General features: G+C 47.6%; 1 protein-coding gene across 2 annotated transcripts in view; it reads left to right on the forward strand.

Annotated features, from left to right (window-relative positions):
* Dopey2 (dopey family member 2) overlaps positions 1-14343 on the forward strand; it is a 105958-nt gene that overhangs the window by 3453 nt on the left and 88162 nt on the right. The gene's annotated exons all lie outside the window — the stretch shown is intronic.

Raw genomic sequence — 14343 nt, forward strand, 5'->3', positions numbered from 1 at the left:
ATGTGTCTACACGAGATAAAATTTAAAATTATAAACATAGATGTTCAAACATTGTACATTATGTATATATTTGGGTCTTTATTTTTTTTTTTTTTTTTTTTTTGGTTTTTAGAGTGATTCTTTAACTGCTGCTGTTCCTAATAAATAAATATTGAATCCTGCCCCATAGGAGCATGAGTGAGGTATAGGTGTATTGCGTGTGCACAGACGCTTGTGCTCATGTGCATGTGTGGAAGAGGAAATGCAGGTCTGGGACCAGATGTGGCTTTGACCTCGAGCACCACCTACGCCTAGAGTTGGGACCACTGTGTGCCCCTGCCCTGTCCTGGGAGGGTGACAAAGTCACTCTGAAACACTTAGGTGGCCATTGGCCATCCTCAGTGGAGGACACATGGGCTAGAAGAGGCTGCACAGCTCCACCGGGGCTGGTGGAGACCTGACTTTGGAACCAAGTTCAGGGCAGGAGGCGGAAGCACCCCACTCTGATCTGCAGCTGGGCCAAAGGTCAGGCCTGCTGGGGAAGTCTGGTGACCTCATTGAGAAGAGAGAGGCAGACCTCTTCTTTTGCAGGGCACATTTACATCCCACAAATGTCAAGGCCATATGCTGGCTGGGTGGACAGATGTGTGCTCAGGTCTTCCTTTAAGATAGGACACAAGCACTTGGGAGGCTGAAGCAGGAGGATTTCCCCAAGCTCAAGGTCAGCCTAGGCTACATAGTGAGACCCCACTGCAAACAAAAACCCAGAGTTTGTTGTTTTATTTTGGTTTTTGGTTTTCTGACACAGGATCTTGTCGTGTAGTTTAGGTTGGCCTTGAACTGTGTAACCCAAGCTGGTCTACCTCAGCTCCTGAGTACTCGCATGACAGGCATGCCCCACTAAACTGTACCTGGCTTCATGCATTTTAATTAATTATTTTACATTTCCTTTTCCTTCCCTTCCTCCTTTTGGTCCCCTTCCCTTTTGCAAAAGATCCATCTGCCTGTTTCCTAGCATCTTTCAATTTGCTCTTTAATTAATGTGTGCTTTGGGCTTTTCATATAAGAGAAGCTATGGGCTATTTAAGCTTGTGTGTTGATTTATTTCACTCATGGTCTCAAGTTGCATCCATTTTCTTACAAATGACTAAAGTTGCCTTTCTTTATGGTAGAGTAGTACTTTACCATATGTAAGTACACTTTCTTCTCTTTATTTTTAATTTTCTTTTCTTTTTTTCTTTTCTTTTTTTTTTTTTGGTGGAACTGGGGATTGAACTCAGGCCCTTGCACTTGCCAAGGAAGCACTTTTTCTACTGAGCCATCTCCCCAGCTCCCTTTTCTTTTGTTTTTTTGTCTTTTATTTTCTTTTACTTATTTTTTTTTCTTAACAAACATTTACTTTAAAGAATATACTTTCTTGGGCTGGTGAGATGGCTCAGTGGTCTAAAGCACCTACTTAGAACAAGCTTAGCAAAGCACTGGGACCGCGGTTCAATCCCCCAGCACCACATGCCAGCCAGCCCCGCCCCCTGCTGGGCTGAGCTGACCACACACACACACACACACACACACACACACACACACACACAAATAAATAAAATTAAAAAAAAAAAGTATACTTTCTTTATCCATTTGTCTGTGGAGGGATAGACAGGCTGCTTCCAGGATTCCTTTATTCTGCGCCTTGTGCCAGCCCATCCCCTCCGCTGCTCACCTGATGCCAGCCTAGGTTACAAAGCTAGACCCTGTCTCAGAAAGGGACTCAGAGTGGGAAAGTGTGAGATCTGCTTCAGCCTGCAGGAGCCCAGGCTCGTCTCATCTGGCTTGCAGAGGTCCATCAGAGGAGGCTGCTCCTCCAGGACTTTTATTTTAGCCATTTGCCGAGATCTTGTGCTGCCTGTGACCTCAGGTGGTCAGGTCAGCACAGAGTCAGAGTCACAGCGGGATGCTGTGGCCCGAATTGCCCTCTGCAAAGGGGCCATAGAGGATGGGCGCTGGTAACAGTGCCCTGCTGTCTTCTCATGGACATAAAGTAGGTCCTGTGCCTGAAAGTAAAGTAACCAGCACAGATCCATTTGTCTCTGGCAGTGTCCCATGTTCTTGGCACTAGAATTCAGAAGCTGCAGCAAATACTGCGTCAGCCTGACTCCTTGACCCAGTGGCCAGCAGGGTTCCTGAGTCTTACTGTTGGGATTGGTCAACACTGGGGTGACCCTATGGCTTTGTTCCCTGCCCTCAGGGAGCTGAGACTCGGGGACATTTCAGATGCAGGCTTGTTTGTCAGCCTCAGTGTGAGCCACTCGCACACTGCAGGGCTGGGGTAGTACTTTTGCAAAGAATATTTCTTACCAGGCCTTAACCCTAGCACTGGGGAGGCTGAAGCAGGAGGATTACTATGAATTTACTGCCAACCTGGGCTACATAATGAGACCCTGTCTTGAAAAAAAAACATTTTGTTTTTGTCAAGTGGAGTCTGTTATGCTTTGTAGTAGTTTGTAAGTAGGGCTAGAGTAAGGGTGTTACTTTATGTTTGAGTGAAAGAATTTTTGCCAGTTCTTTCTTTCCAGTCTGCTGGGAGGATAGAAACAGTCCTGATTTGGAAAGATGAATGATCCCTCCATAGTCTAGGATAAAAGCTCATCTAGCAAATTGAGTTGATGGATAAAAGAAGGGCTTGCAATCTGCTTACATCACATAAATTCTGCTGAGAAAATTGAGAGGCTGGAAAGTCGATGGCAGGCCTGGTGTCCATGATTCCATCTATGCCCTGGTCCCAAATTTGTCTGACACCTGCGTCTTCCATTAGAAGAAGGGGCCTCTGGGTAATTTGGGTTAAATGAGGCCATAGTATCTGAACTGATAGGAGGGATATGGCCTTAACCAAAGGAGGGAGGGATACCCCTCTTGTTTTACCCTCCCCCTGCTATTTTGTTAGAGCAGCCTGAACAGTTCATACAGAAGAGCTAAATTAGTTGGGCCTTGTGGTACACACCTATAATTTCAGCATGGAGAAAACAGGCAGGAGAATCACCATGAGTTCAAGGCTAGCTGAACTATGTAATCACCATGAGTTCACGGCCATCCTGTCTAAAAAAAGGAAGAAATTAAGTTAAACTTGGCTGTTTATCAATCAAGGAAACTGTCTAAACAAGACTATTAACATTAAGCTTATATTTGAGCCAAAAACAGGCACTTCCATTTATGTTTTGAAATTGGTGTCCTCCTGCCTTTATTTTTGACTTTAGGGACATGTAGTAGATGGAACCTATTCAAAATATTTCATTGGATGAGTTTTGGCCTATGTAACCCTCTGTGAAACTGGCACCACAATCAGGGTAACCATCCCTCCCCCAAGTCTTTATGTGGCTTTTTGTAGCTGCTCTGTCCCTGCCTGTCTCAGATACCCACACATCTGCCTCCAGTGTTACTGGGCTCTCGGGGGCTGTGGGATCTTTCCAAGGTCTTGTGTGGAACAAAGAATTGGACAAGACATGTACAAAAGTTAGTGAAGTTTTACATTTATTAAAGGCGAGAAAAAAGTAGTGCTACAGAGTGAAAACAGACCAGAGAGGGCACTAGGGCCGGGAGGTTAATGGCGGTATCTCTCGTAGTCCTTGTGTCTCTTGTGGGCTGTCTTAGTTACTTTTCTCATTGCTGAGACAAAATATCAGACAAAGTTATGGGAGGAAAGGTTTATTTAGCTCAGTTTGTAGGGGTTTCAATGCATGGCAAACTGGCTCCAGGGCAGGGTGGCATGACAGGATTGCAGAGGAGAAAGTCTATGGCAGGCAGAGGACAGCAAAAGCAAGACACAAGTAACAATAGCAACTTTTTTTTTTTTTTTGCGGAACCAGGAATTGAACTCAGACCCTTGCGCTTGCTAGGGAAGCGCTTATTCCATTGAGCCATCTTCCTGGCCCCTGACAATAGCAACTTTTGACTGCTGCTTTTATATTCTATCTAGGCTGTGGGTTCAAGGTTGTGCCAAACCAATCAGTGGATTGATTTAGAAATTACTTCTCCTCAATCCCAGCATCACACACTCTAGATCCAGCCACCTCTAAAAAAGCCCACCTATGACCACCTGAGACTTTGAGGGGACATAACATACACAGGTCAGAACACTGTCCTACTGAAAACCTGCTTGATTTGGCTGAACTACAAATAACATGTTCAGCAATTGGTGCAAGCTTTGAGAGTTGTTTTTCTGTGCCTGTGTCCCTGATCTCTGTGATTGACAGGCCCCGCCCACATGGCCATGCTCTAGTCTGCCTCTCTCCACTATGGATTAGGCTACACTGTCAGATTCTCAGTCTGCTCTGGCCTCTTGCACTCACCAAAGCTACTCTGAGAATCAACAGGTTATTGTGGCTATTGATACTTCACTCTTACTAAAGTATGTCACTGGTCCAGGTTCAAGGAGTTTCCCTAATAATGAGGACCTCAACTTGGCCCACCAAGTAAGTCTTTGAGTCTCAGCACAGAAAAAGTATTTTGGGATGCATCAGTGATAGGCATAGGAAGATTTTCCTAGGCAGAGTTAGGAGGTACACAGAAAAGACAGGCTCTGGGCACCCAAGAGAGGAGCAAACTGTGGTGTATAGGTGGTTAGGGGTACCGGTTTTTGGTTTTTGGAGGCAGGGTCTCCTTGCGTAGTACAGGCTGACCTTAAATTTTCAGTGATCATCCTGCCTAAACCTCCTGAGTGCTGGGATTATAGGTGTGCACCACACACCTTGACTTAGCATATCCTTTAAAGATGAATGGTCTGAGATGTTTTGCCTAAAAGCATTCTTTGAATCCTTTGAATCGGTTTCTTTTTCTTCATGCTAGGTTCTTGCTCTTATCTTTCTTTTATCCTCCCCCCCCCCCAGTCTCAGAAAGCAGTACAGTCTAGCCTTGAATTTACTTTGTGTCCCAGTTTGGCCTCAGGCTGACAGCAATCCTGCCTCAGCCATGTGAGTGCTGGGATTACAGGTGTGCCCCACCAGGGCCAGCCTCCTGCCTCTATCAAGGAGCATACACCTGCAATCTCAGAACTCAAGAGGATCCTAGATCAAAGGAATGCTAGAGGAGAGTGTTGTCATGAGTTTGAAGCCAGCCTGGGCCAATAATGCACTCAGGGTCACCCTGAATTACATGGTGGTGGTGGTAGACCTGTGGCACAGGTGCTGCAGCTGGCTGCTTGGGTCACTGAAAGCTCTAAAAGGTTCACCATCACTGACAAAGGGACACTCTGTCTCAAAGCAAAAAAGGTTAAGTTTTGGGTTCACAATATCTTTAAGGGATGTGGCTGTGATAGGCCTGGAAGGAAAACAAACAAGGTAGGGAGTACCCTTGTGAATAACCTTGGACAGCTTGTCTTGAAGCTGAAGCTTTTTTTTTTTTTTAAACATTTATTTATTTATTTAGTGTGTGTGTGTGTGTGTGTGTGTGTGTGTGTGGCCAGCTCAGCCCACCAGGGGGCGGGGCTGGCTGGCATGTGGTGCTGGGGGATTGAACCGTGGTCCTTGTGCTCTGCCAAGCTTGTTCCAAGTAGGTGCTTTAGACCACTGAGCCATCTCGCCAGCCCCGAAGCTGAAGCTTTTTTAAAAGCAGTTTTAAAAGGGCAGTTTCCTCCTTGCTTAGTGTGTCCTACCTTAGATCCATAGATGTGCGTCATTTGCTTATCCATTCCCCTGTAATGGACATCTGGGCCGCTTCCAGTGAGTATGTGTTGAATTTTTTTTTTTAAACTGCCAAGCCATGTCCCAAAGCGGTTGGACTGTCTTACTTGGGCACCTGCTGTGTGTGCAAGAGCCTGGTCCCTCCACACGTGCTGCTGTGGGGCTCGCCACATCAGTGCATGGGGGGAGCGGGAAGCACCTCCCGGTGGCTTTTGCATTTCCCGGGGCTACACAGTCAGCACACAGACATGGCAGATTTATTTTTCTCCACAGGCACGCAGCACACCTGTAGCTGTACTGTAGGAATCTTCACTTTTAGCAGGGCGTGATGGCTACACCTGTAATCTCAGCACTCTGGAGGTCTAACGAGGAGAGTTACAAGTTGGAACCCAACATGGGCAACTTAATGACTGAGTGAGACCCAGGCTCAAAACAAAAAGAAAATTCAAAGGGAATTTGGAAACTGACAATCTTAGTGAATTTATTTCTGAGATTTTCAGCTCATTGTTTTCGAGTTCTTCAGCTAGGCACAGCAAGTGCTGCCCCATACCACACTTGTGGGGTTTTATTTTGAATATTTTGCTAGTATTTTCTAAAAATCTTAAATGATGACACCATCAGTATACTACTTACAGTAACATTAGCTTCTAAAACAAAGAGATCCAAGATCCAGCACTATAAAAAGCATCCATAGTGAAGTATGAGTCTGTTTCAGTTGTTCATTTGTTTTTGAGAAAGGGTTCAGGCTGGGTTTACACTCACTGCGTAGCTCAGGCTGGCCTCAAACTCACAGTAATCTTCCTGTCTCAGCCTTCCGAGTGCTGGGACCACAAGTGTGTGCCACTAGTCCCAATGGATTGTCCTGGTGGGTTGTTTCATTTCGGTCTTGTGGTGCTGGGGTTTGGATCTGGAGCCTGGTGCCTGCTGAGCTCTAGCTTTGCCACACTGAGGTTTTCCAGGCTGTAGTATAGCCCAGGAGCAGATGGCCAGGCTCAGCCTCACTACAGGATCTGGTCCCACTGATTGTGTTTTCCTTGGCAGAGATTAATTTAGACTCTGGCACCTGACCTCCTCTCACCCTAGAGATGTGGCAGGAAGGCTGTAGCCAGCTTGTGGAAAGGATTTCCTTCAGCACAAAGACTACTTGATGTTTGTTTTGGTTTGGTTTTGGCTATTATGTAGTTTAATAAAAATTTAATTCCTGAACCTATGGCGGACATCTGAGACTGAGACAGGAAAAGGCAGATTAAAAGCCAGCTCTGGGCTCTTTTTAAGGATTTGCTCTAGGTTCTTATTATACTGAGAAAAGTATTGGAGAAAACAAGCCAAAAAAAGTGTAGCTCAGAACTGTCTCAAGGTGTAGCAAGGTTTTACATTTATTAAAGGTAGGTGTTGTGGTTTGTTTCTAGGTGTTCCCCCAAAGCTTCATTTGGTCATAGGTGGGACTTTTCAGAGGAGGCTTGATCTAGAGTGTGTGATGCTGGGATTAAGGGTTCGTGTTATAAATCAGTCCACTGATTGGTTTGGCACTGCCCTAACCCTGGTAGTCTGGAGAGAGCTGAGGTCCCTTGCTTACTTTGCTACCTTTTCTTCTCTATGACTGTTTCTCCTCTTCAGTCCTGCCTGCCATGCTGCCCTGCTTTGGAGCTGGCCAATTATGGACTAAAATCTCTACAAACTAAGCTAAATAAACCTTTCCTCCTTTACATTTGAGTGTCAGGTGTTTCATCTCAGCAATAAGAAAAGTAACTCAAAACAGTAGGACAACAAAGTAATCTCTGCAGAGAGAGGGCCACAATGGCCAGCAGTGAATAGAGGAGGCCCTTTGCATCACGTAGTGTTCAGGCTGCCCTCAGTAGTAGGTCATACTATCAAAAGCCTGCTTGATTTGAATGTGACGAGCTGAAAATGGCACTTTCTGATTGGCTGCAGGTTCCGGGCTCAGAACTGTCTTGCTGTGGATGTGTCCTGGATCTAGTGATTGACAGCTCACACCCACTGGCCCAGCCAGCTGGCCCCGCCCTGATCTCCTGCCTCATGCTCTTTATTCTCTCCCAGCTCTGACTTTAACAAGATGACTTCCATGCTGGGTTTGTGTCATTTGTATGTGGATTAAAGTGGGTGTAGAAATCTGAGAAATAACCCCTCTAGATACCAGCCAGTACTGGAACCATGAGGCCTCTGCTGTGTGATTGTAGCATGTGAGGCATTTCTGTGCTCTAGCAACTTGTACCTTTGGAGTTTAGACGAGGATCTGACAGCATGTTTGTCCATCTTTACTCTCTTTACCTTGTTTTCTAGCAAAACTCTGTTCTCTTGACCTTCTCCCACTATGTCTCATTATTCTTGAGTGTGTTAACTTTTAACCTCCATCCCTGAAAGTAGGGTGGGGGGCCTGCCCCTTAGCTCAGTTCTTTAAGTGGCTGCTTCAACAAAGCAGTCAGGCTCAGGTTGCTGTGGTTCGATCCCCACAACACAAGACAGCCAGTCATGCCTTGAAGGCATTCGGCGAAAAAAACAAAAACAAAAAAAACACTTCTGCCTGAAAGTAGGGTGGTTTCCACTGTGAGCCCCAACAATACATGTTGGGTCTTTTGGGTTTTGTTTCTTGAGACAAAGTCTTGTTTTGTAACACAGACTGCCTCAAACTTGCAATGGTCCTCCTGCCTCAGCCTCCCAAATGCTGGGATTATAGTCATTTGCCACAGTGCCTGGCACCCCTGTAGTATACTTGTCACCCATTATCTCCCAAATGTGGTCCCAGGCACCCCCTTTACACACGAAAAAGCTATGCTCTGCACCTTAATTATGCGTCCTCCTGTGTGGACTCTGTCTGTATTTAAGCTGGGCTGGTCCTGAGCTCTCTGGGATAGAGGGTGTGACAGGTGCAGCTGAGGATGCTCCCCGCAGAAAGAAGGAGATGTGTTCTGGAGCCAGGATGAGCGCCCTGCAGTGCTGCAGCTGTCTGTGGTGTCTCAGTGGGAAGACAATGGGAGTCAGGGCGAGAGGGAGCGGCGCAAGCATTTGGCGTTGGAAGGGCAGAGCAGTACTGCCCGCCGGGCCCATGTGTGCTTACTTGCACTTTTGTTTCTTTTGCTGTACTGAGGATTAAACCCAGGGTCACTCTTCCACTGAGCTACCTCCCTGCCTTTTTAAAATTTTTCCGCCCAAGTGGGATTTGAGCTTCCAGTCCCCCTTCCCAGCTACCTGCATTGCAGCTTCTGATCTAGCACATAGAATCTCAGCTTGTCTTGACCAGGGAGTCAGGAGCAGCCTACATTGTTGAAGGCTCATTGCTCGTGGCTCCCATGTGGGGTGTGTGTGTGTGTGTGTGTGTGTGTATGTACGTGGATAGAGTGTGCATCCATAGGTGGGTTTGCATGTGGATATGTGTGTGTATGCATGTACGGGTGTTTCTATGTGGCATCTCATCACTGAGACCCCAAACTGACACCCACAACTTTATAGGAGGGGAGATTTATTTTGGCTCAGGTTAACAGGCCATGGTCAGCAGGCATAAACACAGTGAAGTCACTAGAAGGGCTGAACAGAGGAGAGCTGTTGGTGGCCAAAGAGAGAAAGCTGAGAGAGAAGGGAGGAGCAAGGAGGGATACACGCCCTGCCAGATACCCCCCCACAGCCAGTCCTCCAAAGCCCACCTGTAGCCTTTGGGGCACATTCTCCATCTAATATGTGTGGTGTGTGCACACATGGAGTATGCATGTGTGTATATGGGGTGTATGTACATTTGTGTTGTGTGGGTTTATGAGTGGGTCAGTGTCTGTGTGTGCATGGGTACATGCACATTAGCTGTACTCTTTGTCACCAGCCCTTGGGGTAGCTTCTAAGCTGGAAATGCAGAGCTCCTCTAGCCAGCAGAGCCATCTTGGGAAACTGGAACAAGGAGCTCCCAGTTTCCAAGCCTCCAGCAGGGCCAGCCCTGGCCCCCGCCCTGCACTCTGCCCCACAGCTGTGGCGCTGGTGGGGTCTGTGTGCTCTAGCTGCACCTCTGACCCAGCTGAGCTGAAGAGCACCCACTGGTCCTCACAAGGTGGCCAGGCATGCAGGACTGCAAGCAGAACAGACTCAGGAAAGGCTGATGTTACAGGTTTTTTAAGAGAATAGACAGCATTTTAATGCACCTCTACCCACGTAGAAGCTATCCTGTGTGCAGCTGGGACAGGGACAAGGACAAGGCTGAGAACAGGCTGTATAGCCCAGGGTTTGGGTGAATCTCAGTGCACTGTGACCCTTGCCTGTTCTGTTTCTGTCTAAAGGGCACTGGCCACTCCCTTGGCAAAGATGGGCTGGGTGTGGAAGCTTGGCCAGTATGCCCTTGCTGTCACCACAGCCCCGTGGAGCGTGAAAGGAGCTTCTGGGTGGGGATGCCTGCTTCCTGCAGGAAGGCACCCACGTCTCACCTCCATACGTGCAGTTCTGGTGTGTCTGGCAGGATGAGCTTTCCTCTCACACATTCACAGTTCCTTGAAGACAGACGTTTACCACCCTGAAAGAGTGGGTTTGCACTAGTAAACCCGGCACTGGGAGGCTGAGGCAGGAGCACTCAAGTTTGAGGCCACTCTGGCTAAGCTCCTGTCTCATGAAAAAGGAAGTAGATTTGGGCTGTCTCTTCCAGGAAGTTCAAAAGGAAACATTTTAAAAATATATTCTGTGGGCTGCATAAAGCATTTCCAGCATCAGGTACAACTCTTCCTACTACTTACCACTGTGGTTAGACTGTTTTTCATTAAACATTTCCAATGTTACTGCCTCAGTCCTCTTCAAGCATGTTAGTTACCCTCTGCATTCGTGGTGGAGCCTCCGGGGTTTCCCATACAGCACCCACCGAGGCAGCCTGAGGTTCCAGGGAATGTTCCACCTCAGGTTGCATGGTGCTGCAGGAAGCAGAGTCAGACATAACTCCTTGGTGAATAAACTAAGATATTTCCTGATCTCTAATGATGAGGCTGGGATGTAGCACGAGTTCTCTTTTTTGTTTTTTTGGGGGAATGTGACAAACTTTCATTTTATTCTTATGTTTTGTTGCTACTTATATTTACTGGGGCTGTGGATCACACAGAACACCCCCGTGCCACGGAGCCACTCCCTTGCCCCTGTTATCTTATTTAAGGTCAACCTTCAGATCCTGTGAGTTTAAGGAGGTCATAAATGTTGTAATTATGTCTTAATTATGGTTCCAGGAAGGCTTTTAGAATGGTACATAGCTCCTGAGTATAATAAGTAAGCAATTTAATTTCCTGTTCAATCATAGCTTTTCTTCTCATAAGGTACTTTAGAAAGTGATTCTGAAAACATGGTTATTTCTCCTCTGTTCATCTGTTTCTCTGAGATATGTATTCTGTACTAGTAGAACATTTCTCATGAACTATGTATATTAAGCTTAATAGCCAGCCAGTTTGGGTTTGGGTTTTGTTTTTGTTTTGAGACAGGGTCTAGGCCTGGGGAGATAGCTCAGTAGAATAGTGCTTGCCTGGCAAACGCAGGGTCCTAAGTTCAATCCCCAGTACCACAAAAATAAATAAATAAATAAATAAATAAAAATAAAAATAAAAATAGAGCCAGGGAGATGGCTCAGTGGAATAAGCGCTTCCCTGGCAAGCACAAGGGCCTGAATTCAATCCCCGGTTCTGCAAAAAAAAAAAAAAAAAGAGACAGGGTCTTGCTGTGTAGACCAGGCTGGTTTTGAGGTCCAAGCCACAAAACTCCCCTGGAAATACTTGCTGGGTTTGTCTCACTAGCAAAGCAATGTGCCCCAGGTACAGGTTGGAAAGGGAAATACAGTCCACCTGTGCCGAGACCTGGCCTGGAAGCTCTTGAGAGGGTGCAGGGTCTGGAGAGAGAATCTGGCCCCACTTGTGTGACCCCATTTAAGTCAGGGAGAAAAAAAATCACCGAGATTGGACCAGTGGGAGCTGGCCATGTGTGGGGCTTCCTTCCTTCCCTGAAGCAGGCGCTGCTCCTTGGTGCAGTGTGTAGCTGAGTTTAGTGGTCTTCTAGTATCTGTGGGAGCTGCGCTTGTCGGCAAGGAGTGAAGACACTGTCAGAGAGAAGACAAACCCATTGCGACTTTAGAGAACAGAGTTCCCTAACTCACTGATCAAGGAACCATGTGTGCATTTGAAGTGTGTGAACACCCCATGTGCACAGGCACACACACCATGAGGAGGACGTCAGGAGTTTGCAAGTTCCAGACAGTATGATGGCTTTGTGCCACCCCGCCTGACCACCTTAACTGCTCTTTTGTACCTGTGGCATTCAGCACATTTGTGCCTCGAGGCTGTCACTGCCATCCGTCTCCAGAATGCTTATCTTCCCCATGGAAACTTTATACACATTACACAGAAACCCCTTCCCCCAGCCTCCCCTTTGAGTTTTCTGTTTCTCTGAATTTATTGACTCTGGACCTTGCCTGAACCAGTAAGCCTTGTTTTAGTACTGGCTGTTGTACTTGACACTGCGTCTGGGGCTCATCCGCACCATAGAATCCCTCTGTCAGTGTTCTCTTGCCCTACACTGCTGAATCATACTTCCCTGCATGTGCCGCGCCTCCCCATGATCCATTCAACCTTGGGGCACATGTAGGCTCTTTCTGTGAATACAGGTTTGTGCAAATCTGGCTTGAATCTCTTCTCTCCTTTGGTTATGTACCTGGAAATGTTTGCTGGACCTTGGATAAGCGGATAAAATGCCCAGCCTGGAGGGACCGCCACATCATTCCCCGAGGTGGCTATGCATTTGGCATCCCCAGCCCCATGGGACTCCTCTTTTCAGCTTCACTAGGCTTTATGTCACCACACTGAGAGGCATCAGGAATGCCACCCTAGGTCCTGCTGAGCAATGTCCCCAGAACCTGGGTGAGGCAGACCGCATGGCTCTTGTATGAGGGCACTCAGGTGACAGCTCCTGGACTGGATTTCTGAATCCAGGTCCAAGCAGAGAAAGCCATAGTGGTGGGGGACCCTGTGTAGCTCTGAGGGGGGCCTTTGTTCATTTGTTTGTGGTGCTGGGGATTGAACCCAGGACCTCTACCCTGAGCTGTATCCCCAGCCTTTTTTACACATTTTTAAATTATGAGACAGGGTCTGTCTCACCAAGTCAATGAATTGTTCAGGCTGGGGTCACACTTGCACCCTTCCTGTCTCAGCCTCCCAGTGTTGAGATCAGAGCTGTGCACCACCATACCCTGCCAAAGCTTGAGTGTTTATCGGCTAGGGGGAAGGAATAAATTACTGAATAACTTTCAGCCTTTTTTAGACTAAGAAAAATCAACCTGCTCCTCTGAGACACGCTCTGCACCTCATCTCCTCCCCTCCCTTCCCCTCGCCCACGGGTCCGTGACTCACCCTTTGCCATCGTTCCCATGGTGTGGTCTTGCACCCAGCCCCTTCACCACTCAGTCATCCTCATTGCCAGATTGGTATCAGTGCTTGCGTCCAGGTAGTCTTCATGCCCCAGTGTCCCCGTGCCTGTTTCGGTAGTCTCCCTCTCTTCACAAGATCACGAGAAGGGTGGGTACACAACAGCGAGAGTGCACACATAGAATACTGATCATGGAACACTGTTCCAGCTGTTCTGTTTTCTCATTATTGCTGACACAGTCGGGGCTCTGCATTCCATGGTCTCTGGCAGCCCTGGGCTCTCTGCCCCTCGCCCTGCATTTGTAACATGGCACAACTGTGGGAACAGGTGAGGTCACTCCAGGGCGACTTTTGCAGCATGGTGAGTTTCTGGCTCCGTGGCTTGGCCCATGTTTCTGGGTCTGTTTTTCTGGGGCCCCAGGCTGGCCAGAGCTTTCTGGCACCCCCAGTTCATGAACTTGGAGGCAGAAAAAAGGGCCTGCTGAGCGTGGAGCCAGCTTATAAAGCCTAGGCTAGAAATGACTCATGGTTCATTCATCTGCTCAGTCACAGTGCCGTGCTGGGGTCAAAGGGCAGGGCCAAGGACAAAGGGATCCAGCCTCATGCACATGGAGGGGTGCAGCCATGGTACTGCAAATGGTAGAAGTCCTTAGGATACTAAAAGGAGATTCAGTAGAAGTTGACAAGGAGAAGACCTCCTTGTTCAAAACCAGCTGTTCCAAGCCAGGAGTGTTGGTGCACACCTGTAATCCCAGCTGTTCAGAGGCTAAAGCAGGAGGATTGCAAGTCTGAGGCCAACCTGGCAACTTTATAAGATCCTGTTTCAGAATAAAAAAGGGCAAAGGCTTGGGGGTCATAACTCAGTGACAGAATGTCCCTGGGTTCGGTTTCCAGATATGTAAAGACAAACATGGCACATGGCTATTCCAGGGGAAGATAACACCCACCCTCCCAGCTCACCCTGTGGAGAATGCTCGTCACTGTGGGGCCCAGTGTTGCAGAATGGATTCCTGAGGGTCCAGTGTTTAGGGCTGGCGGGCATTGACCTTGCGGAAGCTGGGTGATGGTCACCTGAGAATTGTTCCTGCTCTCTGGTGTGTTTGGAAATGTCCCTGATAAGATGTGCCCTTTCCTGTTCACCGCCCACAGCCATGCCCTATCTGCGGCATCTGTCCATTGGTTCTCATCCTCCATTACAGTGTGTGACTTCAGCGCTTCAGATCCTTCAGTGTGCATATCATCAGCACATTATTCAGAATCTCTCTGTCTCTCTCTCTCTCTCTGTCTCTCTCTCTGTCTCTCTCTCTGTCTCTCTCTCT

This window comes from Octodon degus, unplaced genomic scaffold (genome assembly GCF_000260255.1).
Source record: "Octodon degus isolate 3935 unplaced genomic scaffold, OctDeg1.0 scaffold00061, whole genome shotgun sequence".
Taxonomy (NCBI): domain Eukaryota; kingdom Metazoa; phylum Chordata; class Mammalia; order Rodentia; family Octodontidae; genus Octodon; species Octodon degus.